The sequence below is a fragment of the Antechinus flavipes genome, chromosome 3 (assembly GCF_016432865.1).
Source record: "Antechinus flavipes isolate AdamAnt ecotype Samford, QLD, Australia chromosome 3, AdamAnt_v2, whole genome shotgun sequence".
Lineage (NCBI taxonomy): Eukaryota > Metazoa > Chordata > Mammalia > Dasyuromorphia > Dasyuridae > Antechinus > Antechinus flavipes.
Window position 1 is genome coordinate 218,378,937 of NC_067400.1, and position 26,519 is coordinate 218,405,455.

Below are 26,519 nucleotides of genomic sequence, written 5' to 3' on the forward strand. Positions count from 1 at the left end.
AGAATAAACTACCTATCCAGCATTTTATTTTGTGAGGATAAACAACAGGACTCCAATCTGTCAGTGATTTAAAGGGAAGTTTACTCCAAGCATCTAAATACTTTGTTCAGAGGAATAGGGAAGAAAAAATTTTTTCCAGTGGCCATGAAAATGTCTGTAAAAGGTGCTGGTGAGTTCTTAGAGCCTGGCCTAAGATCATCCACTATATCTCCGTCCCTCACTGTTCATCTTGATTTTTGTCTTACCACTGGATCTCAGTAATTCAGGAAGAGTGAGGGAGGGAGAAGACTTTGCTTAACTCTGCCTTTCTTAAGTCCATTTCACATGCATGTCAAGCCATCTCTATGATGTCATTGATCCCCTTTGAAAACAAAAGATGAACAACTATTATGTGCTAGTCATTGTGCTGGAACTGAGGATACAAATACAAACAAGAAAATTTCTCAATGAGCTTAAGTTCTCCTGAGGAAAGACAAAATATAAAGAGATACTAGAAAGCAAAGAGGTAATTTTATGATGACAAGATTTTAGGGATAGGATTGAAATATTGGACAGATTATTGGGCAGAATTTAGTATACATTATAAGATGTATTCATTTTACTGAAAATTTTTAATTAATTATCTGTCATTGACACTAGGGAAAAGTGAATATGGAGGTAGAATGGAGTTGAGAGATTAAATTACTTGCCCTGGGTCACAAATCTAATATTTCACACTTAATTCACACTTAATATATGACTTAAACCCAGATCTTCCTAATTCTTAAGAAGATTCTCCAAGTATACATGTGGCCTCTCTTTCTGAAGATGTGTTTTCTTCTTCCTTTTACTGAATCATACTTAATCTAAGGAAAGATCAAAGTGATAATTCTTGTATACAAGAGCTTAAGGATTCTTTACATAATTCTGAGACATCTCAGAAGATTGTGGTCTACAGGGTAGAATCTACTTCTATGCCCTTTAATACATTATTTCTGATTTGATAAAGTGTGACTTCATATTTGAAGGTGACCCTTCAGACATTGTATGAGAATGTGAGGAAACAACATGTTATTCTTTCCCACATTGAATGGGTTTAGCTATGATTTGTGTATTTATTTCTGTACAAATGGAAAATGAGGATGTAATAGAACTATCCAATACTTAGCCCTATAAATCTAAACTTGTACAGCCACATAAAAATCCTTTCTTCAGCTCTACTATTCCTTTGAGAGTCTAATTTCATTGATCCATTTAACCCACACCTATTCAGTGTAGCTCTGAGTCTGGGAGCCTTGTTTCTAGCCACAAACATATTAGGGGAGAAGAGGAAAAAAGAAAAGACAAGAAAATTTGGGATTTGGAACAAAAGATTAAGGTAGATGGAGCATCACCAGTTCAAATATAGACTATATTAGTGATGTCATTGAATTGTTGCTATCAGGCCTATTGCTGGTAAATGCTGCATGTAGTCTCTTCTTGAACAATGCTCTTTTGGTCTATGATAATTGCCAAGCATTTGTCTACTTGAACTCAGTGCTGTTCTTCTGGATATATGGTTCCCAAGCTTTCTCTATCTTGGAGCTATAAGAATAATCATAGACTCTGCCATCTCTTTTACCCTGAATTCTACAGGTTTAAACTCCCTTTATTTTAGGGGATAAGGCAATGCTTCCATATCTAGTCATTTTAGAAAGAAACACACAATTGTTTTCTCTATCTAAGAAGAACAAGCCATCAGTTTCCAATTTTAACTATTCATTTTCTTTTTCTCCAGGAATGTCTTGCCTCTAGAGGCCAGCTCTTGGCTCTAGAGGCCACAAAATATAAAGAAGTAGAACCAGGAAACATTTTATTTGTCTTTGAGACAACTTTTTCCTATTCACCAGGAACAACATTACTGTCCTCCATATGAGGACCCTTAGAGTTACAAAATCTTATCCATAAGTGTACCCTAGATATGTACACTATTCCCATTGATTTTGTTTATCTCAAATTGATAATTGATAGATGGAACTATTCTATTGCTACTTATTACTATAATATTTCATTAAATATCTTTGTTTTGAACCAAATATATCCTTTGATGGACTAATAAAAGTAAACATATGCTAGGCTGAGGCAGGAGAAATGCACTATGATTTTGTATGGATATAGATCCACTGAGTACCTTGAAGTTAGGGTGTTGTTTTCTTCATACTCCTCATGTATTCGCTTTTCTCTTCTGTGCTTTCATTCACTTCCAGACCTCTATTCAAATGACTCTAATCATCCATATTTAATCTCATTCTTTTGAGGTCCATTCCAACATTTTCACCTAGCTGCAAGACATCTCTACCATAAACTCACTATGTTTAAACTGAATTTGTCATTTTCCCTTCCAACTCATTTCCTCATAAGTTTCCAGTTTCTTACTTATAATACTCTCATTCTCCAAATCACACAGACTCTAAACTTCAGTCATCTTTAACCTCTCAGATTCCATTATCTTATAGCTTCCATATTCAATGGAGGCTACTCTCTGTATTTTATGTATTCACAATGCCTTGGAAATCAAAACTAATTCAACAAACATTGATTTAATTCCCATTCAATGCAGAGCACTGGGCACTTACTAAATTGTAAGCTAAATGAGATAAGATACAAGCATGTGATATTCAATATTACATGATAAGTGCACTAAATAAAAATAAAACAAACTGCTATGTGAGATTCAGGGGGTCATTAACATCAAGCAGGTCAAAAAAAAGCTTCACATTGGCATTTGAGTTAGTTTTTAATTGATAGACTGGTATTCTAAAGATGATGAGAGGGACTGAATTCTAAACACAGAGAACTGTGTGAGAAAAGGCATATTAGATTACAGATTGTAGGACATATTGCAGGAAAAACAATAGGGCCAGTTTTATTGGATCCTGGAGAAGAGTAACACAAGAGAAGGCTGAAAAGACTGTGTGGTGCCAGATTATTGGAGGACTTTGAATACAAAGCAAAGAAGTTTAAGCTTTGCATAGTAACCAAGGGAACTCCTAAAGATTTTTTTTTTCACCAAAGACACAGTTTGCCTCATTGACCTCCTTACTTAATGATCAGTTTAGATGGAATTTTGCACTTTTCCTAACTGTCACTAACACTACGACTTGATGAATTTACCCCCTTGCAATATCTTCTCTCACCTCTGTCTCACTGGGAAATGGGCATGCTAACTTATTGGGCATTTCCTGCTGTCTTAAATTTTGTTTATTTGCTGTATATACTTTTATAATAGACTTTATCTCTAGCTAAAGATAAGCTGATTTTTATTGAATTTTGAGCCCATGTTTGCTATAAAGGAATGGATCATATACTAAGAAGTAGAATAAAGAAACACATAGGCCAATAGTCCAAACTTACCCACAAACTTATAATGAAGCTTTCTTTTTATCTTCTTGGAGATACAAAAGAGACTTCAGAAGTATTGGAGCAAAGAAATGAAAAGTGCTCTTAAAAGGCCAAATAAAACAGTTTCTCCCACCTGATCGTGACCTTTTTCTTCCCCCGAATAAACACCTGCTCAAAACCCACCCAGCTCAGAGAAACAGGTTTCAGTGACCAAGGCCAGAAGAAGGGTCAGAATCACTGGTCTTTGCCCCACAAAAACCACTATATGGTGACATCGAGGTTAAAATTCATCTGCTATCCACTTATTTACACTATGCCATTTCTTCTTATTTTTTAGAAGTCTATTTTACTTATTAACTAATCACCTAGGAGTAACTAACTTAAATTCTCACTGCCTACTCTCTCACTTCCATCTTCCTCAACCATACCCAACCCATGTCCTATTTCCAATCTTTCCATTTTTCCCACTATTCCTTCTGGAATTCCTATCTCTTAGTGAACAACTGTCCTTTTATTTTGTACTTCCTCCTTTCTGACTATTTCTATCTACTTGCTCTAAATGTGATCTGGCTTTCCCCAGATGACACAGCATCCTATCTTCTCTAGCACTGATTTTGCTATCTTTTCTCCTCTTCCCTACTCTCCCAACAAATTGGTTCCGAAATGACAGTTATTTTACCCTTTGATCCCTACTTCCACTTCCAAATTTTCCCTTTACTCCTGTCATTCTGCAACATCTATTCCTTTGAAGTTTACTCTATTAAAATATTTTATACTATGATCAACTGTGGATGACTGCTATTCTCAGCAATAAAATGATCCAAGAATATTCTGAAAGACTTATGGTGAAAAATGCTATCCATATGCAGAGAAGGAACTGATTGTGTCTGAATACAGATTGAAACTTTTTTTTTTACATTTTTTTCTTAAGGGTTTTTTGATGGGGATAGGGAAGATCTATGTTTTCTTTCACAATATGACTTTTATGGAAATATTTTGCATAACTTCCACATGTGCCTTCTCAATGAGGAGTAGGAGTGGGGAAGAGGGGAGATAATCTGGAACTCAAAGTTTTAAAAACAAATATAAAAATTGTTATTTATATATATATATATATACATATATATATGTGTGTGTGTGTGTGTGTGTATATATATATGTATCTGGGTTAAAAAAAACAAATAAATATACATATAAGAAAGACATACCAGAGGACATTTTGATGAATTCTCTCATTTTAGAGGTGAAAATATTATTACTCTCAGGTTGACCAAATGACTTCACCAAAGTTGCTGAACAATAAAAAAATCAGAAATAATATTAGGAAAAAAAATAGCTTATGCAAATCAGGGTGGATGTTGTCTATTTGTCCTCAGATCATTTTCCTTTTCTTCTTCAAGAAGTTAAGCTCCTCTTTCCTCTCATTTCCAAATCTACCCCTAAATCAACATTCATATTCATATACCCTCAAGAACCCAAACTTCCAAGTTGCTAAATTTCTTCAACCTCCAGGACTCATTCCTCCACTCAATTTAGCTATTCACAGAATGGGCCACAGCTTAGATTATGCCATTAATGATGCATGATACACTTACTTGATCAAAAATTTTCAAGGCTTTTTAAACTTTTTTTCCATTCACTACCCCTTTTTGCCTGTGAAATTTTTACATGATCCTTGGACATATAGGCATATAAAATACTGCAGTTCCATTTAAAATAACTGTTGATAGTAAATGGGAATCTATCTGCCAAAGGAAAACTTTATTTGAGAAAAACTTTCCACACAAATAAAGTCAGAGCTAAACAATTGGAAAAATATTAAATGCTCTTGGATAGGCTGAGCAAATATAATAAAGATGACAATACTACCTAAACTAATCTATTTATTTAGTGTTATACCAATCAGACTCCCAAGAAATTATTTTAATGACCTAGAAAAAATAACAAAATTCATCTGGAAGAACAAAAGGTCAAGAATGTCAAGGGGACTAATGAAAAAAAAATCAAATGAAGGTGGTCTACGTGTACCTGATCTAAAACTATATTATAAAGCAGCAGTCACCAAAACAATTTGGCACTGGCTAAGAAATAGACTAGTTGATCAGTAAAATAGATTAGGTTCACAGGACAAAATAGTCAATAACAATGGCAATCTAGTATTTTGGGATAAAAATTCACTATTTGACAAACTGCTGGGAAAATTGGAAATTAGTATGGCAGAAACTAGGCATTAACTCTGTACACCAAGATAAGATCAAAATGGGTTCATGATCTAGGCATAAAGAAAGAGATTATAAATAAATTAGAAAAACATAGGATAGTTTATCTCTCAGACCTATGGAGGAGGAAGGAATTTGTGACCAAAGAAGAACTAAAGATCAGTACTGATCACAAAATAGAAAATTTTGATTGTATCAAGTTAAAAGTCTTTTGTACAAACAAAACTAATGCAGACAAGATTAGAAAGGAAGCAATAAACTGGGAAAACTTCTTTACAGTAAAAGGTTCTGATAAAGGCCTCATTTCCTAAATATATAGAGAATTGACTCCAATTTATAAGAAATCAAACCATTCTCCAATTGATAAATCATAGAAAGATATGAACAGACAATTTTCAGATGATGAAACTGAAATTCTTTCTACTCATAGGACAATGTGTTCCAAATCATTATTAATCAGAGAAATGTAAATTAAGACAACTCTGAGATATCACTACACACTTCTCAGATTGGCTAAGATGACAGGAAAAGATAATGATAAATGTTGGAGGGGATGTGGGAAAACTGGGACACTGATGCATTGTTGGTGGAGTTGAGAACGAATCCAACCATTCTGGAGAGCAATTTGGAACTATACTCAAAAAGTTATCAAACTGTGCATACCCTTTAATTCAGCAGTGCGCCCAGTGCCCAGCATACTACTGGGTTTATATCCCAAAGAGATAGTAAATAAGGGAAAGGGACCTACCTGTATGTGCAAAAATGTTTGTGGCAGCCCCTTTCATAGTGGCTAGAAACTGGAAATTGAATGAATGTCCATCAATTGGAGAATGAGTAAATTCTGGTATATGAATGTTATGGAATATTATTGTTCTGTAAGAAATGACCAGCAGGGGATAACTGGAAATTAGTATGGCAGAAATTAGGCAAGGACCCACACTTAACACCATATACCAAGATAAGATCAAAATGGGTCCATGATCTAGGCATAAAGAACGAGATTATAAATAAATTAGAGGAACATAGGGTAGTTTATCTCTCAGACTTGTGGAGGAGAAAGAAATTTGTGACCAAAGATGAACTAGAGACCATTACTGATCACAAAATAAAAAATTTTGATTATATCAAATTAAAAAGCCTTTGTACAAACAGAACGAATGCAAACAAGATTAGTAGGGAAGCAACAAACTGGGAAAACATCTTTACAATTAAAGGTTCTGATAAAGGCCTCATTTCCAAAATATATAGAGAACTGACTCAAATTTATAAAAAATCAAGCCATTCTCCAATTGATAAATGGTCAAAGGATATGAACAGACAATTTTCAGATGATGAAATTGAAACTATTACCACTCACATGAAAGAGTGTTCCAAATCACTATTGATCAGAGAAATGCAAATTAAGACAACTCTGAGATATCACTACATACCTGTCAGATTGGCTAAGATGACAGGAAAAAATAATGATGAATGTTGGAGAGGATGTGGGAAAACTGGGACACTGATGCATTGTTCGTGGAGTTGTGAACGAATCCAACCATTCTGGAGAGCAATCTGGAATTATGCCCAAAAAGTTATCAAACTGTGCATACCCTTTGATCCAGCAGTGTTTCTATTGGGCTTATACCCCAAAGAGATACTACAAAAAGGAAAGGGACCTGTATGTGCCAAAATGTTTGTAGCAGCCCTATTTGTAGTGGCTAGAAACTGGAAAATGAATGGATGCCCATCAATTGGAGAATGGCTGGGTAAATTGTGGTATATGAATGTTATGGAATATTATTGTTCTGTAAGAAATGACCAACAGGATGAATACAGAGAGGCTTGGAGAGACCTACATGGACTGATGCTAAGTGAGATGAGCAGAACCAGGAGATCATTATACACTTCGACAACAATATTGTATGAGGAAGTGGATTTCTATGACAAAGAGACCTAACTGAGTTTCAATGGATAAATGATGGACAGAAACAGCTACACCCAAAGAAGGAACACTGGGAAACGAATGTGAACTATTTGCCTTTTTGATTTTCTTCCCGAGTTATTTTTACCTTCTGAATCCAATTCTCCCTATGCAACAGGAGAACTGTTTGGTTCTGCAAATATGTATTATATCTAGGATATACTGCAACATATTTAACATATATAGGACTGCTTGCCATCTTGGGGGGGGTGGAGGGAGGGAGGGAAAAAACGAAACATAAGCGAGTGCAAGGGATAATGTTGTAAAAAATTACCCTGGCATGGATTCTGTCAATACAAAGTTATTATTAAATAAAATTAAATTAAAAGAAAAAAAAAGAAAAGAAAAGAAAAAGAAATGACCAGCAGGATGAATACAGAGAGGCTTGGAGAGACTTACATGAACTGATGCTAAGTGAAATAAACAGAACCAGGAGATCATCATACACTTCAACAACAGTACTATATGAAGATCAGTTCTGATGGAAGTGGCTATCTTCAACAATGAGAGGATCCAAATCAGTTCCACTTGATCAGTAATGAACAGAAATAGCTACACCCAGTGAAGGAACACTGGGAAATGAATGTGGACTACAACATAGCATTTACACTTTCTGTAATTGTTTGCTTACATTTTTGTTTTTCTTCCTAGATTATTTTTACCTTCTTTCTAAATCTGATTTTTCTTGTGCAACAAGATAACTGTATAAATGTGTATACATATACTGTATTTAACATATACTTTAACATATTTAACATGTATAGGACTACCTGCCATCTAGGAGATGGAATGGAGGGAAGGAGTGGAAAAGTTGGAACAGAAGTTTTTGCAAGGGTCAATGTTGAAAAATTGCACATGCATATGTTTTGTCAATAAAAGGCTATAATAAAAAATACTGCACAAATCAAACATGTACTGATAAGAAATCATAATCTCATGACCCCGACATTTAGTTTATGAATGTGGAATCACAAACCAGTTTAAGAAGCCATCTGATCATAATCATGAAATATTCTATCTCCTTTACCTCATTACTCCATCCACTTATTCTTTGGTCTTATTTCAAACTCCAATAAATTACCCTTCCCTTCAAACTTTCTTCAGCCATTATCCATGCTTTGACTTTTCTTTCTATCCTTGATCCTATAGTTAATCAATTCAACCCTATGCATTCTCTTATCCTTAAATTCTTTTATGCTTTTGAACCACTGTGATCATATATTGCCATATTCCAACCCTAAGTTATCCCTTCCATCTGCCTTTTGCTCTTCACATATGATGTTGATCAGTCACAGAGTTAACCTATCAGATTTATTCTGAAAATTTATATTATTTAACATCACAAAGATGATGAAGATGATAAAGAGAACTGAATGTTCTCTTTGTCACAAAGCAATATTATCACTATTCCTTAATTGATTATCTCTTCATAAAAATATATTGTAAACCTTTCTTTTTTTACTCAAGCCTTCATTACTTTCTCCTTTCTCTAGTCTCTGAACTGAAGATTTTGTTTCTTTCCTGAAAAAATTGAAGCCATTTTCTATGAGCTTCATCTTTTTTTCCTTTTTTTTCAAATCAAAGGGCCTTGACATCTTCTTTATCACTGTCTCTTCCTTTTCTCCAGGTTCTGATAATGAAAAGATCATTCTCCTTACAAAGTCTAAAACCTCTCCATGTGCCCTTGAGCCTCTAGATTATCAGTAGATTGTCCACAGTTGTCACCACATTTTCATGACATCACTTTCCTCTTGGTTCTTCTTTTATCTTTCAGATTACTCCTCATACTCTTTTGTTGTTTTTCATCTATATCATGGACCCTGTTGATGAGTAGTCTTCTCCAAAATCCTCTGATCTGTATTTCCTTCCTCTCTTCCTTCCTTCATTTCTTTATTTACTTCTACCTTCTTCATTTCTTTCCTTCCTTCCCTTTCTTTTCCTTCCTCTTTTCTTCCTTTCTTTTCTCCCTTTCTCCCTTGTTTTCGTTCTTATTTTCCTTTCATCATTATTCTCTCCCTTTCTTTTCCCTTTCTTCCTTTTTCTCATCTTTTCACTATCCCTTCTTTTCTTTTTTCTTTCCTTCCTTCCTCCTTGCATCTCTTTCAGGTTTGTAAACTTGGTGTTATCCTTAATTTTTCATTCTTCCTTAACAAATGTATTAATTTGCTGCCAAACATTGCTGTTTTTTTCTCCACAATACTCTATTTAATCTATATTTGATTACCTTTTCTTTTCTCATATAGTTACCAGATTAGGTCAGAAATTCAACATTATGATGTTGTACCAATATTAGTTGGTATCTCTGCCCTGATACTTCCATTACATTCCATATCACACTGCTATCAAGGAGACTTTTCCTGGGCACAAATGTGACCATCCTACTATCTTAGTAAACTTTTTGGAATGCTTATTATTTTTTGGATAAAGTATTAAGTATTCTGTCTTATTTTTGTAGCCCTTCATAGTCTAGCTCCAATGTGTCCTTCTAAATTCATTATTCGTCACTCCTCTTGCTATACTCTATTGTCTAAAGTATAGAGTCTGTTTTTTTTTTTTTTTTCACTCATGACACTCCATGTTTACTATTCAGACCTTTTCATTGGCCACTCTCCCCTCCATCATTAATGGATGGATGGATGGATGAAGTTTTGGAATGTTCCTCCTTTTCATTAATGCTTCATAGAATACTTCTTTTACTTAATAGGTTGTATTTGGAAAACTGTTTATATACTTTAAAAAAAAATTACCCCAATGACAACCCCAGTAGGGTTCTATTATGATTCTGATCTGTTGTGGTGGAAATTTTAACAAAAGGGTAAAGTGGGACAGATCTCCATGTAAGATAATATTTATTAGTAAAAGTATGTTACCTCTCAATAAATAGGACTAAGACTTGCCTCCATTAATGTCAAGGACCCCAAGCAAAAGGACAGTTTCTCTTTTATAAGACTTGGGGAGTACAGAACAAAGAAAAGAGCAGGGTAAATAAATAGTATCATGCAATTGAGATCAACATGATTGGTTACAGGGCTGAGGCACAGGGAACAAAACAATTGGTTGAAAGTTTGATAATGGGGGCTAGCAGTTATCCCTTTTCTTTATTTCGAGACTGAGAGGTAACTCTTTATTTGAGTCCAGGTCTAAGATAATGGTCTAGAATTTGGACAGCAAACCAGACATACTTGAATGATAGCTTGATTGCATAAAGATAACAGGCCTCTTTCCCTTTCTATTCACACAAATTTTCCAAGATTAGCAAAATTCCTTGAGACAAAAATGATGTTTTTTTAAGTTTAACCCATGAAAGACTAGCTAAATTCTGAACTAAGTCGAGAAACAAGTTATAGGATAGACTTAATTATAGGATAAAAGCAATTACAGGACAAAATCTATTAATTATAAATAAAATCATACAAGATCAGTTTTAATCTTCTCAGAGGTAAATTAACTCATGGCCATAGAAATAGTAAATGTCTGAGCAAAGTTCAAACTCATTCTATCAATTCTGCCATTCAGTTTACTGCTTGTATTATCTTCAAGATACTTTTTAAGCATTATCTTATATATGAATATTCTTCTGATCTTCTTAATTGTTAATTTTCTCTCTCACTGATTACCTTGTATTTATTCTACATATTCTCATATGTGCACAAGTTTCATCCCCTGATAAAATAGAAGCTCTTGGAGACCAAGATTTGCTTCCTTCCTTTTTATTTTATTTTTAAAAATCTGAATCCCTATTGCTTGGATCATGAGAGGTATCTTCTTTTAGTGGTAGACAAGAAGAGTGATAATGAGTACCTATATTAAGTAGTCATCAAAACAAAAGATTAAAGAATGGATCCTTCAGATGAAAAGTGATTGAATATACAAAATTGCTCTTAGCCAAATTACTTGATCTCTTTGAAATTTAGTTTATTCATTTGTAAAATACTGCTCATAGAGCTTCTGTGAGGAAATACTTTAAAACCTCAAAACTATTTCTCTCTGTTTCTGTCTCTCTGTCTCTCTGTCTCTCTCTTTATGTATGTGTGTGTATATATATATATATATAAAACATATATATATATATACATATACATATACATATATATATATATATATCCCTACTTTACATAAAAGGTTGATTTTAGCCATTCTGAACTCCTTCAGTTCTCTTCCTTCATTTCACAAAATTACTTAGCATCATACCCAGTATTTCCAGAAAAATTGCTACCTTCTTTATATATATATATAATTTTATTTTACAATAACTTTATATTGACAGAATCCATGCCAGAGTAATTTTTTTTCATTATCCCTTGCATTCGCTTCTGTTCCAATTTTTCCTCTCCCTCCCTCCAATGGCAAGCAGTCCTATATATGTTAGATATGTTGCAGTATATCCTAGATACAATATATGTTTGCAGAACCGAACAGTTCTCTTGTTGCACAGGGAGAATTGGATTCAGAAGATAAAAATTACCTGGGAAGAAAAACAAAAATGCAAATAGTTCACATTCATTTCCCAGTGTTCTTTCTTTGGATGTAGCTGCTTCTGTCCATCATTTATCAATTGAAACTGAGTTAGGTCTCTTTGTCAAAGAAATCCATTTCCATCAGAATACATCCTCATATAATATCGTTGTCGAAGTGTATAATGATCTCCTGGTTCTGCTCATTTCACTTAGCATCAGTTCATGTAAGTCTCTCCAAGCCTCTCTGTATTCATCCTGCTGGTCATTTCTTACAGAACAACAATATTCCATAACATTCATATACCACAATTTACCCAGCCATTCTCCAATTGATGGGCATCCATTCAATTTCCAGTTGGGGAACATCTACCTTAAAGGGATAGGAAAGGTACAAATAAAAAAGACAGAGGAGTACTTAATGGAGGTCAGAAGAATACCAAGAATAGAATGGTCTCTTTAAAGTCAAGAGAGAAATGTTTATCCTGTATGAAGGAGACAACTATATATATTTTAACTGCAGAATAACCAAAAGGAATGAGAATGAAATAAAGACCATGTTAGACTAAGTGATTATGAAGTTACTGGTAAACTTTGATCAAGGTGTTTCAATACAGTAATCAATATAGGATATAGGAAATTATGAGTGATGAGGAAGTAGAGGCTTGGTGTATAGACAGATTTTTAATAAGTTTAACAGGGAAAAAGAAGTCAGAAAATAAAAGTTAGATGGTACAGAATGGTTATAGGAAGTTTCTTCATTAGCATTCATACTTAGAACTGATAAGTTATAAGTTGATGAGAAAGTGTTAAGTGATAAGGAGATATGAATGAGAGACAATTGGATATTGATTGACTGCTAGAACCAAGTTCTGAGATATATAGCAAAAACAAGATAAAAAGTATAGGTAAAAGTATCCACCTAAGAAAGCAATAGCAATTTTTCTGGAAGTACTGGGTATGATGCTAAGTAGTTTTGTGAAATGGAGGAAGAGAACTGAAGGAGTTCAGAATGGCTAAAATCAACCTTTTATGTAAAGTAGGGAGTTATCTTTTGTAAATTTAGACTATGATTGGAGAAGGCATTAGAAGAGAGAAAAGAGTTTGGAACAGTCCTCTGAACAGTTCTAATATATTTGTGCAGCAAATTAAGTTTACAGAGTGCTTTAAATACATTTTTTTAAACATTTAATTTTTAAAATTTTTTCTCAGTTACGTAAACAAAAATTTGGATCATTTTTTTAAAATGTTGGGTTCCATATTATTTCTTTCCTTCTCTCCCCTTTATCTTCCTTGAAATAAATTACACATGTGTAGTCAGTTTACATACATTTATGAAACAAGATTTATGAAATGCTTTCTATACGTTACGTACAATAGCCCTAAAGTATTGTAGTAGCTGCTATAAGTTTTCTCACAGGAGAAGTGTTTCCTGACTTTATTTGAAACTCTGCACTGTATAAATGTGTCTTCACTTTCAACTGCAATTTTTTACTGCAAACCAGCACAGTTGTGCCCTATCTTGTCCTAAACTGATGTAATAATCTAACTAATCCCTTTGCCATCACATTCTCTTTCCTCACTTGGCTCTTTCATGTACATTATATTGTTTTGATAATAGCCCTGCCCTGCTCAAAAACCTTCAATGACTCACTACTCCTCAGCAAATATATTTACAATTCTTGAACTTGGTATTTAGGGCCTAATCTAACCCCAAGTTAACCTTTCCAAAGTTAGTACTTATTAATGTCTTGTAGAAATTTGCCTCAAAACTGTTCTATTCATGAATCCTCACATATACTATAACCTATACCTAGAAGTTTATCCTTCCTCCCTCTTCTTCTTTCCCCATATGAAACTGTTACATATTTTATAAACAATGCAAGTTCTTCCACAATCCTCCTCTGATTTCAGAATCTAAGGGCTTGGGAACATGCTTCAAAGATCATCCACCTAACCCAGTCATCTTACAAATGAGTAGCCTATGGCATAGAGAAATTGAATAGCTTGTCCAAATGACACAATTAGTGAATAGGAGGGTGCTTCATCTCAATCTTTTCATCCCAAATCCAGAATTCTTTTCACTATAACAGCTTTTCTCTTACCTTCTCTGACTTTGTAATGCTCATTTAAATAATGTTATTTGTACACATATTATGTCCACATTTGATTGAAAATCCTTTAAGACAAAAAGTAGGTAATTAAATAATATTTATTATTAAACATATGTACACATCACCCTCCCCTTCCTTCCCCAACAACCACATGTTAACAAAACTTTTCAGATTTAGGTCACCTTCAATGCCGTCCACTGAAAAATCTGTCTCATCTGCTCCAAGGTTAAACACACTATCACAGTACCCAAATGTAAAATTGGCTAAATGGGATGAAAGACAACAACAATTAAGGAAATCTAATAACAGTGAACTTCATAAAGTATCTTGTATGAACTTTGTTTTACATGATAGCTCATATCATCCTGTTAAGCACATAGGAAGCACTCAAAACATTTATTAAATTTAACTTTTTATTGTCAGCCAATCACAAACATACTTTTACCTTTGTATATAGATATTATATTTTATATAACATATACAGGAAGGGAAAAATGCACACAACTCTTAACTAATGTTTTAGTATACAGAAACTCCTTGATTTAATGGATGTTTGCTTTACTTTAGTTACTTAAAAAACAATTAAGCAAAATAAAAAACTGCAACATTACATGCAGAAATAAATGCTATAGCCCCAGAAGGAGCAAAATCCTTATCAATCTAACAGGCAACAATAGATGTCTGTTATCATGCTTACAATTAATCCGGATCTGTAGAAAGCAGGGCCTTAAATAGTTAAATATGTTTGCCAATAGATTAGCATATTTTTCTATATAGGATCTTTGAGTAGAAATTAAGAAAAAAACTGCAGTCACTTTAATTTTTCATATGCATTTTTGCAATACTCTACATGTGTAACATACCCACCTGTTCAACCATACAGGCACCCAGGATAATTCTGTTACAGCTGGTTTGCACAAGGATTAGATGCTCCTTGCATTAGGTTGTAGATGTAGATATGGTTTCTGTAGTGATGAGGCAGACTGCAGAGATCTATTGGCTGCTGGCTTTGTAAATTTCATTCAGTTTGGTCCAATAGCGGAGGGAGAGAGTGGTACAGCCTGGACCTCTCTCCCTCCTCAATCTCTCTTTTTCTTGCAGATCAGTCTCTCTCCCTGTCTCTGTCTCTCTGCATAGGCAATCTGAGCTCTCACTCAGACATATACAACTCTTTCTTTCTTGCTGGGTTTGTAATGCATTTTGTTCCTGAATGTAGGTCATTTACAACAGAAAGCACCAATTTCCTCCAAACCCGGTTTTGTTTTTGTTTTTTGGTGGTGTTTGCATTCCTTTGGACAAGAAAATCTCCTTGGATTACCAAAAGGAGAGGAGTCTGGATTGATTAAACCCTCCTGTATCATGTTCAGTTAGGATTCCCTGGAAGAACCTGGCTGTGTATAAAGGACACTTAACGCAGATGCAGCTTTCCCCCGGCTAAGGTAGGTGCTAATTTCAGATACTCCTCTATGAGTTCTCTCTTTCTCTATCTTTTTTAAAACCTTTCTTTTTCTTAATATTTGGGTTGCAGTTTTTACCCTAGCAAAAGGTGACAGGCTCCACTGCGGTGCTCTGGTTTTCACTTTTTCTGATATTTCTTCTTCTTTTTTTTTTTTTTGGACAATACTTTCTGACATGCCTTCCCTATAATGTAGTATCTCAATGGGGTCCCTATGGGTGTATGTATGAACATGTATGTACATGGGCATGCATGAACATGTATATCTCGACATACAAATCTTATTTTGTCTAAAAAAAAAAAAAAAAAAAAAAAAACTGAAACGCCATCCCTTTGGAAGCATTTTGCTGCAATCAGCTATTTGAAAGGCGCTGGGGGCTCTATGTGATGTGTTTACAAAGTAGGTCTGCCTTACATACAAATAAACAGAAGAGTGTGGAGGAGAGAGGGGGAAAAATATCTGCAGTATTGGGAGAGGAAAAAAAGCAAAGCTACAATTTTCTGCAAACCGGGAGATGAGAGATGAAAAAATAAGGAGCACTTCATGAAACTGTGAGAGTCTGGTTGCTTTCCCCCTTCCTTCTCTAAAGAAACTGTAAACCAACGTGTCCTGGGTTTTTTGGTTAACCAAAAAGAAAAAAAAAAAAGGGGGGGGGGAGCAGCCTTGGCTTGTGTTGCATTAAGCAATTCATCTCCCCCCACCCCCCTTCATCTGCTGGGCTCTGGGAAAATGACGGCTTGTGTGATGCATGGAATAACGCACGTGATTGATTAGAAACTGGCATTTCGTGTTCGGTTTTATAGAGAAAAGAGATCGTGGTGTTCAAAATACCTCGGGGGTAAAAATTAAAATTCGGTAGCAAATTGCTACCTCTGCAAAGCGGAGGAGAGAGGGCAGCGTGGGCTTTTTCTATTCATTTTTTCCGGGGGTCGGAATATGTTGGGGGATGGGGGATGGAGAACAGCGGGGGCGCCGGGTGGGTGGTGAGAGAGGGATTGGGGGGCGGGGAAGGAAACTGGTGGTTTTGTTTCTTCCGGAGTCTCTCAGAATCACTTGGGTCTGAGGGTATATGCAGCTGCTGCTTCTACCAGAAACACAATTTGGAACCTCGAGAGGAAAAGAAAAGTTGGAAAATACATAGAGCGGCCCCTAATTCCGGCACCCTGGCCTTTGGAACAGCGAAGTCCAATCGGTGCCAGTATTGCTCTATCTTTGGGGATATGCTGTCTTACTAGGAACCCCGCGTCCGGCCCACCCCGACTCTTGCCCTAGGAGGGTCCGGAGCTTTGACCCCATCTCCATAGCTCTTAAAAGCAAAACAGAATCCTAAACTCCTAAGTGCACCCCACCTTTGGACTCCCCAAGGGGAAAAATAATAATTCCCACTGTAATTATTTTTTACTTCACTCCAAACCAACCATTTGGACCCCTACCTCTCCAATTCGGTTTAGTCTGCAGGATTGATGGCGAAAATCTAAAACCGCAGCCTTTGGGGGGGAGGAGGAAAGGTGAGGTGTAGTATGGGGGGCCCCCAAAAGCTGGTGAACTTGTGCTCGTTTCCCTGCTCCTCCCCTTTTCAAAGCCATTCCCAACGTCAGACCTGTTTCATTACTGCCCACCTCCGGATAGGGTTCCCGGACCTGCAGAACAGCGGGTGGGTACGAAGCGGTGGGGAGTTAGGACTTGCACGAAGAGGTGGGGGTTGGGGGGAGTCAGAACCCTGGTTATGCGAAGAAGTGGGGAGGGGAGAAAGTGGGCTTGCAGCCGTAAGGCACGAGAAATATGGGAGGGGGGAGGGATGGAAGAGAGAGCTAGGAGTTGCTCTTCCCACCCCCTGGTTCTGTCCCGATTCCCATCTCCATTCTCACTCTGACTCCCGCATAAACTGCCCCTTCCCTCATCCCCCATTCATTGCAAGGTCTTGGCAGGCGCTGGCTTCAGACAAGACAAGATCATTCAGTCTCCCTAACAGCTAGCCGCCCTCACAGCAGTAAACCCAGATCCAGCCCTTTCCTTAACCATGGGCTCTGCGGTGCCCAGAGCAGGTGGGATGCTACCCGCTCCCCCCTGCCCCAACGATCGACCGAGGAGCTCTGGGTATTCATACCCAGAGCCCGCCACACTTGAGAGCCACAGCGGAGACCCCTCTTCTCCAGGAGACAGTGGAAGCTCTGGTCCGGAGACTTTCTCCCTATCTAGTCCCAGGGCCCTTGACTCAACCTACTACTCTGGGAACGGATGAATGCCCCTCTCCAGAGCATTTAGATTTACCAGACTAGTGCTTCCTGCTCACCAACCCCTGCAAGGATTTCTTAGTGCTCTGGGTGTCCCGGTTTTGTCACTCTTTCTGGAAAGACCCGCAGGTGGTGGGATCCTGAGAGGACCAGACTATTTTTGATGTATTATTAGAATATTGATGGTGGTGATGATGGTAATGAACCTAAGGTCCGAGACAGTTAAGGGAAGGCTGAGAAATAGAGGATTTGTGGGGGAAGGTAATGGGGGGAGCGGGGAGGTGGGCTGGAGGGGGAGTAAAAGGAGAAAAAGACCTCCGAGTCAACTGGTATTCTGCTTATTTATGGTAGTTTAACAATCTTAATCCAAATGAATATAAAAGCGGGTGGTCTCATCTGGGGGGAAAAAGCCAATTCAAATCATAGCTAGACTCAACTTGAAAAAATGGAGGGGGGAGGGTTAGTTGGGGGCTATTGAAATGAGCAGGTGCTGTTCTTGCAAGAAGAAGCCACAAGGTGGTGGTATGGATTCTTCTTTCTGCTTTTTATTTTATTTCATTATTTGGTCAGTTTGGGGAAAAGGTTTTTTTATATGCTCATATCCCACTATTCTTGAAGAGATATATAACGGTCAGGTTCTTAAAACACCGGGTACATCTTCTGAACAGTTTTCTGAGCCGAGAGGAGGGTAGTTTCCTCATTCTAAATTCAACACTTGCCAAAAATTAAGAGGAGGGAAAGTAATGGAAAGGAAAGTTCCGAGTTAAATTTATTTATCCTGATGTAAGAGAAATGGAAGAATCCAAATGCACTGGTGAAATAGAGAAGCAGTAAAGAGCATGCATATGAATTGGAAATATGTATCTTATAATATAGCTTGAATTTAAGTGGCCTGATTTTGGTGATGCAGTTACTTATCTCAGCCTCCTAAATGATTTTCCTTGAGGTGTACAGCTTTTCGAGGATTGGCAGAGTTATAACGATTATGAACTTAAAATCTAACTAAGAAAGGATTAGTCCATTACCTTTATTTGATCTTTTGAAAAGAAATCTAACAAACATTCCATCTTCAAATATTATGAAAGGATTTCCTTATATAGAAAAAGGAAGAAGGTTGGAGGACAAAGGCACATGGATGAATTAATTTCTTGTTCCCAGAAAATCTCTGGAGCTTCCATTTGCCTCAACATTAAGACCATCAGTATTGCATTAACTTCCCTGCTAAAACAAATTTATCTCAGATTAAATATTCAGTAATATGCGACTCATGGAAAATGTAAATAGACAATTGCTATTAGATATATTAATACCTTATCTTTCCTGTTGCGAAGAAAATTATTTGGGGCATCATAGTAAGCTGATAATTACTTCATCAGTTTTAACTCAGTGGATAAAAATCAGAGCTTTGACTTTTAGAGAAAGAATTGATTGTAAGTTTAATTTTAATTTTTACTGCTTTTTATTTGAACATCATTTGTCATTGGTACTCTCATTAAGTGTGAGTATTTTCTTTGATGGCAGAATTATTTTCCTTTGTAAATTTTTTAAAGAGATACTGTTGTATATATAGTGATCCCTCTAAATATAACACCAGGTAATTATCCACTAAATCTGAAAGCAGTAAAAGATATTTCATAGGTGACCTATTGCTTTATAATATTTTCAAAATATTTGATGGTATTTTATTATTAAGTAAATACATTTTAAGGACATGAAAGCTTATATACTTTAACCTGAAATATTAATCCTTAATACTGAAAAGCTTTTCCTCTTCAGATATATTTTTTGAAGGGAAGAGATAGATACTATTTCTATAGTATCTATCTAACTATTTAACCCTGCTCCTGCTACATTTACATTAATTCACAGAATAAAAAAAAAATTGTAAGTATCTATTTTAGGAGCATTCTTTAGAATATTTATTAGACTTTATCTGTATTAATTCCAGTACAGTAACCAAGAACTAATGAGATGTCCACTCAGAAGTAAACAATGTTTCTTTTGTTGCTTTTAACATTTTATAATTTTAAATAGTCCTAAAGAAAACTCTGTGATTACAGTAATAATGCTTAAAAGATATAATAATTAAAATGCTTATTTCAGTAAAATGTCAGCAGAAAATGTTGTGAGACCTTTAAAAACATTTCTACTAAACATTAAGAATATTTTTTAAGAATGATTCCTTAGTTGGCTTTAAGAAAATGCTTCATTCCAACATATTGAGATGTGACTTAAGTGCTGGACGGTAACCTAGATACACATTCAAAGCATATAAAAATCATATTTAGATAGGAGAGAATATCTTTTCAAGGACCATGATACATATACTTGTTCACATAATTTGGTGGGGGGAGGAGAAGTTTTCAGAGTGGTTTAAATGATTTACCTACATCTCCCATTTACTATTCTTTGAGTGATATTTGATGTGTGACTATATTAGTATGACTCAGTATGTATATAGGAAATGTATATTCACATGAGTTATATGTGTAAACATATAGATAGATAGATAGATAGATAGATAGATAGATAGATAGATAGATAGATAGATGGATGGATGCATGGATGGATGGAAGGATGGATAGATGGATGGAAGGATGGATAGATGGATGGTAGGATTTTTTTCTCTGCCCATATCACAGGCAAAATTTATGAAGGCCACCTAACTAGATGATGAAAGGCAGAAATAAAAGCTACATGGTCTGTAATATTAACAAAACAGCTTACATAGAAACAGGCTGTTATGTTCCTCAGCCATGTTCATTTACTGATTATTTTCTGGTTTTGTCAGTTTCTCAGTACAACCTACATTTGGCCTTTCAAAGGACCACACTGTTCACTGATGACTGAATGACATTAAAAGCAGATACTCATTGAGGGAGCCAGTAGGGTGAGTTTGGAATATGTTTATAGCACAAGAAACAAAAAGCTGCTTAGAGTTTGACAGTTCTTCCATATGATGACTAAAAGTGAATAGAAGGGAAGAATCTGTTCCTGATATACCCTGAATTTCTTAAGTTCACAATAAAATTGGTTTCTAAACATTGTTAGCAATCGACTACACAGGTTAGCATGGGGAACTAATTTCAAAATACAGCTAGTTTTTCCTTGTCACTGTTCAGTATAATTCATTATTCAGTTCAATTATCATTAAGTCATTTGATGTTTGAAAACTTTTATATTCCATGTTTTCCCCTGTGTGCTCTTTTGTTTCTTCATAGCTCTCTTCCATTTGCTTTGGTTCCTGAGTCAGTGTGAAAGGTGTACATACAAAGTTATCTGACAGTAAAATAAAAAAAAAAATAATATTACTAATACAAAGTGATAGCAAATTTACATTCAATAATCATGGAAAGAAGACAGAAAATGGGAAGAGATTACAAGTGCTAATTAGTTGAGGGTTAAAATTGAAAGAGACAAATTTTTATTTTAAGATAGTGTGAATGAGGTCTGACATGTGACTTAACAGCTCCTTCCAAATGTGTGGAAATGACCCCAAAGTTTTGTTTGGGTTGTTGTATTTAAAATAAACTTTATATAAACAGTGATGTGTGACATCAGCACAGTGTTAGAGATGTGATTAAAAATAGTGAAAAGTTGCTAGTGATGGCCACCTAGAGGATTTCAGTTTTTTTCCTCTCAGCTCTACTCTAAAATTTTAGCTCATCTGCATTGGAAAATGCCTTAAAATATTTATGAATATTCAGTTTATGTTATAACATGTTTTTATTTTTGTTTTTATTTTACAGAATCAACATTCACAACTAAAATATTATTTTGATACCATTCCCCATATTTTCCCCTCTAGGCTTTTGGGGAGCTATATTTTCCAAAAATGTAAACCATTTAAAACAAGTTTTTTTTAATTAAAATTCATAGACTTTAGATATAAATAATATGGTCACATAACAAATTGGATAAGAAGATGCCTTTGGATGTAAGAATACCATGATTCACATAATAGCTATTTAAATATTTCAGTAAATCTTTTAGTACCCCAGAAAAGTCTTAAAATTATTTAAGTTGGATTGTTGATTTGAATTACTAGACTTTCCATATTGTTTCCTATTACTGAAATCTAAACAAGGAAACATTTATTTGTATATATTTCTATGTGTATGGAAACAGACCTATAGACATGCATACACATATTACACATAAAAGTTACACATATCCAGATATGTATGACTATTTCTCCTTGAGTTACAATATTGTTCAATTATTTCAGTTATATCTCTTTGTGAGTTGCATTGCTTGATGGGATTGCTTCAAAGAAAATCATGATTACTAAAACAGTAATGTTAAAATCTAGTATAAAAATTATAAGCAGTTAAACAGTAAGTATTTATTTATTTATTTTGGTGAGGTGATTGGGATTGTGTTAACATTGTTAATTGTTTGAAGACTTATGTGTCATCTAGCTACCTTTCCACAAGTATGTAAGTACATAATGACTACTAAATAAACCCTTTACTAAGAGCCAGAGATATAAAGAAAAAAGAAGTTTACATTGTCATCAGATAGACAACGTATTTAAGGTGATTGATCATGCCAATTGAAGTTTTAAAAATTACAATTTTCTCTCATCATAGCTGTATTCTGGATTTGTTTAAGGTAATATTTCTTAATATTTAACATTTCATTGTTAATAGCATGCATATAAACAAATATGCTATGGTACTAAATGTATTTATTATTCAAGAGGTATTAGAAGTCTCTAAAAGAGCAGTCCCAGAACAACAAAAAAAAAAAACATCAATAGAAATACTTTCTTTTTTTTTTATTTCTCAGAATTTTCCATCCCTAAAGAATGACCCCATGTATTGTGAAGAATAAAAATAACTTCGAGTTTTGAAAAATTGTGCTCTTAATATGAATGGAAACTAAATAGCCCTTTATTGTCCACAGCATTATTGCAAGATATACATAATGTCCAATAGGACATTAGATTTAGAATTGGAATGGATCTTCTATATGGTTTAGTTCAATTTCTTTAACTTTTTAACTTATGATATATGTTATTAGCAGCAGAGGAGAGTTTTAGACTTAGAGCCTGTTCCTACAATCATGTCTCTTTTCACTATATCTGATTATTTACACTTATCAACCTGATCCCTTGTAAAATGATACATTACCTAAAAACAAAAGTAAATGCCTCTTTGAGAAATATATTTTTGTCTATGCTTGAGAAATATAGATGTTTGTTTGTTTGTTTGCTTGTTTTACTTTGGAATAATGCATTTCTAAAAGTTCTAACATCATGACATAGAAGAAACATTCAAAAATAATCCAACTAAATCCCTCATTTTGTAGATGAGGAAACTGAGAGACTAAGGGATTTGCTCAAGGTCACATAAGTATGTGAAAGAGGCAGGATTTGAAATCAGGTTTCAGAATAATAGGATCTTAAGATTCCAAGGAGAAAATATTTGCATTTAATTAATGAGTATTTGTTAAACATCTACTGTGTTTGAAGCACAGAAAAAGTTGTTCAGTGGTTATTCAATCACATCCAACTTTTCATGATTCTAAGTTTTCTTGGTAGAAATGCTATAATGGTTTTCCATTCCTTCTCTAGCTCATTTTACAGATAAGGAAATTAAAACAAACAGTCAAATGACTTGCTCAGGATTACACAGTTAGTTATATTTAAGGCCAAATTTGAATTCAGGAAGATGAGTTTTTGTGACTCAGGCCTGGGCACTCTATACACTGTGCCATCTAGCTGTCCATTAAGGCAGTAATAATATGGGCTACATTTAGAGATATGTTATCAATAACCTGAAAGTATTTATTTTTTTCTTAATTCATTTTGATTATTCTCTTGTCTAAATTCAGTGACAACTTTTCTAAGTAATTGTTTGCTAGTTGTATGAATTTGTGGTGAATTGACATACAAATTTGGGCTTCTTCTAGGGAGGAATGTTCATTGAAATCCCTGTGAACTCCAAATCCCATGTTCAGGTATAGGGTGTATTAGATAGTCTCTGAGTTCTGTTTCCCTTTTGCTGGGCCCATTATAAGAATCAAATTAATTCTACTGATTGATTACAATACTAAGCTTCATAAGTTTGGGACTTAGAAATACATAGAATGTTAAGGCAACTACATAGTATATTGACTGTAAAAGAGTTATGCAAAGGTAATTTCCTACTTGAGAAGTACCTTGTGAACCTCATGAACACCAAAATGAAGAATGTGTCAGCTTTAATGCAGACTGCCAAATAAGCAACTTTAAAAAATAGTCTCCATCTATAAATGTTCATCTATCTTTCTTGAAGGTACATAATTTTATCTCCCTCTGGTGACAAAAGTTTTGTACTTGGGGATCTTTTAAATAACAAAATGTTTGTGTTAAAGAATAGAATGAGCAAAGGATAGTCAGAAATTGAAGGTTTGGTAGGTTTTTCTGTTCCTGTGGCTCTTGTTTTACCGGCATTGCTTCTTCTAAGTTCAATATAGCATTAATTAATTCATATTCTATATACCATATATAGTTAAAAATCTAACTGGTAAGTGGAACAAGCATAAATTAACATAGGATTTATTGTCATACCATGCAACTCTCCCCTTGTTGACAATGCAGTGTGATTATGAATTACAAGAAAGTTATAAATCTAAAAATGTAGCACACAACTTAAGTAAATAACTTCCTTCCTTTCTTTCTTCCTTCCTTCCTTCCTTCCTTCCTTCCTTCCTTCCTTCCTTCCTTCCTTCCTTCCTTCCTTCCTTTCTTCTTCCCTTCCTTTTCAACTTGGAACAAAATTTCCTATGAAAATCATAATGCTAAATGCTTTAGCACCTCTAAATTTATTTAATCCAAAATAGAGATAAAATATAATATAAGTAAATTGGAGTAGAAGTAAGGACAAAAGTACTATAATTTGGCTATATTTGTCATTTATTAATACTCTGGGACTCTGATCATTATTTATTTAACATTTCTATGGGAAAATGCATTTTGCAGTTCAGAGAAAAGGCAACATAGTAGCTAGAATGCTTATGTTGTGTGACTTGGTTTGAGATAAGAATGTCTCTCCCTGTATTCCCATATTTCCTTGACATCACACAGTAGTCTCTGACCAACATCTCAACAGTGAAAAGAAAATTTTTAAAAAAAAAAGAAAGAAAGAAAAGAAAACTTGGAAAATACTCTATCTCTGAGAATTCAGAACCCGTCACAAAGCTCATTTGAACCTTTTTATCCCTTTCAGAGGGAAAGCAATTCAGTTAAGCATGGATGTTATTATGTCATGTCTCTTTGAGGATTTTTTGTTTGTTTGTTTCTTTTTCATTTTCAGCCACAAAGGAATTTGAATCTTAGGTAAAGAGGAAAGATTTAAAAAGTGGGTAAGAAAATGAGAGTTATTTAGAAATAGGTTGAGATAGGAAGAAAAAAATGGAAATACCTGGGGGGAGAGGGGAACTATTCTCAGATAAGGTAAACTAGACTTTTCATATATCATATTTCTAATCTTAGCTAAATTAGAATATTTCAAAAATGCTTTTTGTTCTTCCGGGTTTCTAGGAACTAGAGAGTATAATTGGAATATAGTAAATCTCATATACAAATTATTCAATTATGACTAATCCATTTGAATTGAAACTTCAAAATCATAAAATTGACATTCATGTGAGTATGTTAGCACCAGTCTCATTATTTATAGGCAACACAACCTTATAGAAAACACTTTTATGCTCATATAATTCAATTAATAGTCATTATAGTTTGTGATAATTTCTAAACATGAAAATTTTTAAGTCCAAGTTTAATTCTACATATAAAATGTTATCTATTTCTCCATTGCATCCATTTATTTGAGTTTTCTAAGTCCATTTAGTTAAATGAAATAATATTTATTTTATATAGTGTTATAAATGTGATCCAATATTAAGTTAGGTATTTATAATAATTGCAAAATTGTTGATTGTGAATTGTTTTAATCAAGTTGATCTTGTTGGCATGGTGACTCTTGAAAATGAGAAAAGGATGCTGCTAAGTAGTAGGAAGAAAAATCTGGTGTCTAAAATATGAGTCACATTATCAAGTGAAGAAGCATTTTTAAGTGACTACTATGTATGAAGCATCTGCACATATTACCTTTAGTATTACTATGTTAAACATTTAATTTCTTTATAATAGTCCAAGTTGTCTTAATGGGATTTTTGTTCACTGGCTATTTCTAATTCCAAGAGTCATGGAATACTGGCTTTATTGTATCTAACTTGGTGGCATTAGAATAATCTGATCAACAATGGGAAAAATCACATTTGTAATTCATGTTAGGCTCATTGAGAATCTTATTTAGTATAGAGTAGTGGGCATATACTGTATTAGGAAATGCTAGCTAACCTCAGATTTCTCATGTATTAAATGAAAATGTTGGACTAGATTTCCAAGGTCTCCTCTTATAGCTTAAAATTTCTATGATCATACTCTTATGTACTAAACAACATTATTTAGTCCTGAAGGACTACATGTATCCTTCCTTCCTTAAGTGAGGGACGTAGGGTTACTAAATGATTAAATAACTGAATACATCATTGTAAAATACCTACTAAAAAAACTTTAATAGAAACAATACACTGAATAATTCTGTAGTCATACCAGATCATACCTAATTTAATTTGATTAGTAAAATTTATTTATTTCGTTGGATGATCTGTGCCAATTCATTATCAAATTACTGTTGCCAGCAATATTTTTTCCCAAATTTT

At 34.6% G+C, this 26,519-nt stretch overlaps 1 protein-coding gene across 2 annotated transcripts in view; it reads left to right on the plus strand.

The window, feature by feature from the left end:
• Positions 1-15,198: 15,198 nt before the first annotated feature.
• NLGN4X (neuroligin 4 X-linked) overlaps positions 15,199-26,519 on the plus strand; it is a 472,262-nt gene continuing 460,941 nt past the window's right edge. For both annotated transcript variants that reach the window (XM_051984569.1, XM_051984571.1), the window contains exon 1: positions 15,199-15,549. The gene's annotated coding sequence lies outside the window, so the exon portion shown is untranslated. The remainder of the gene's footprint in view (positions 15,550-26,519) is intronic.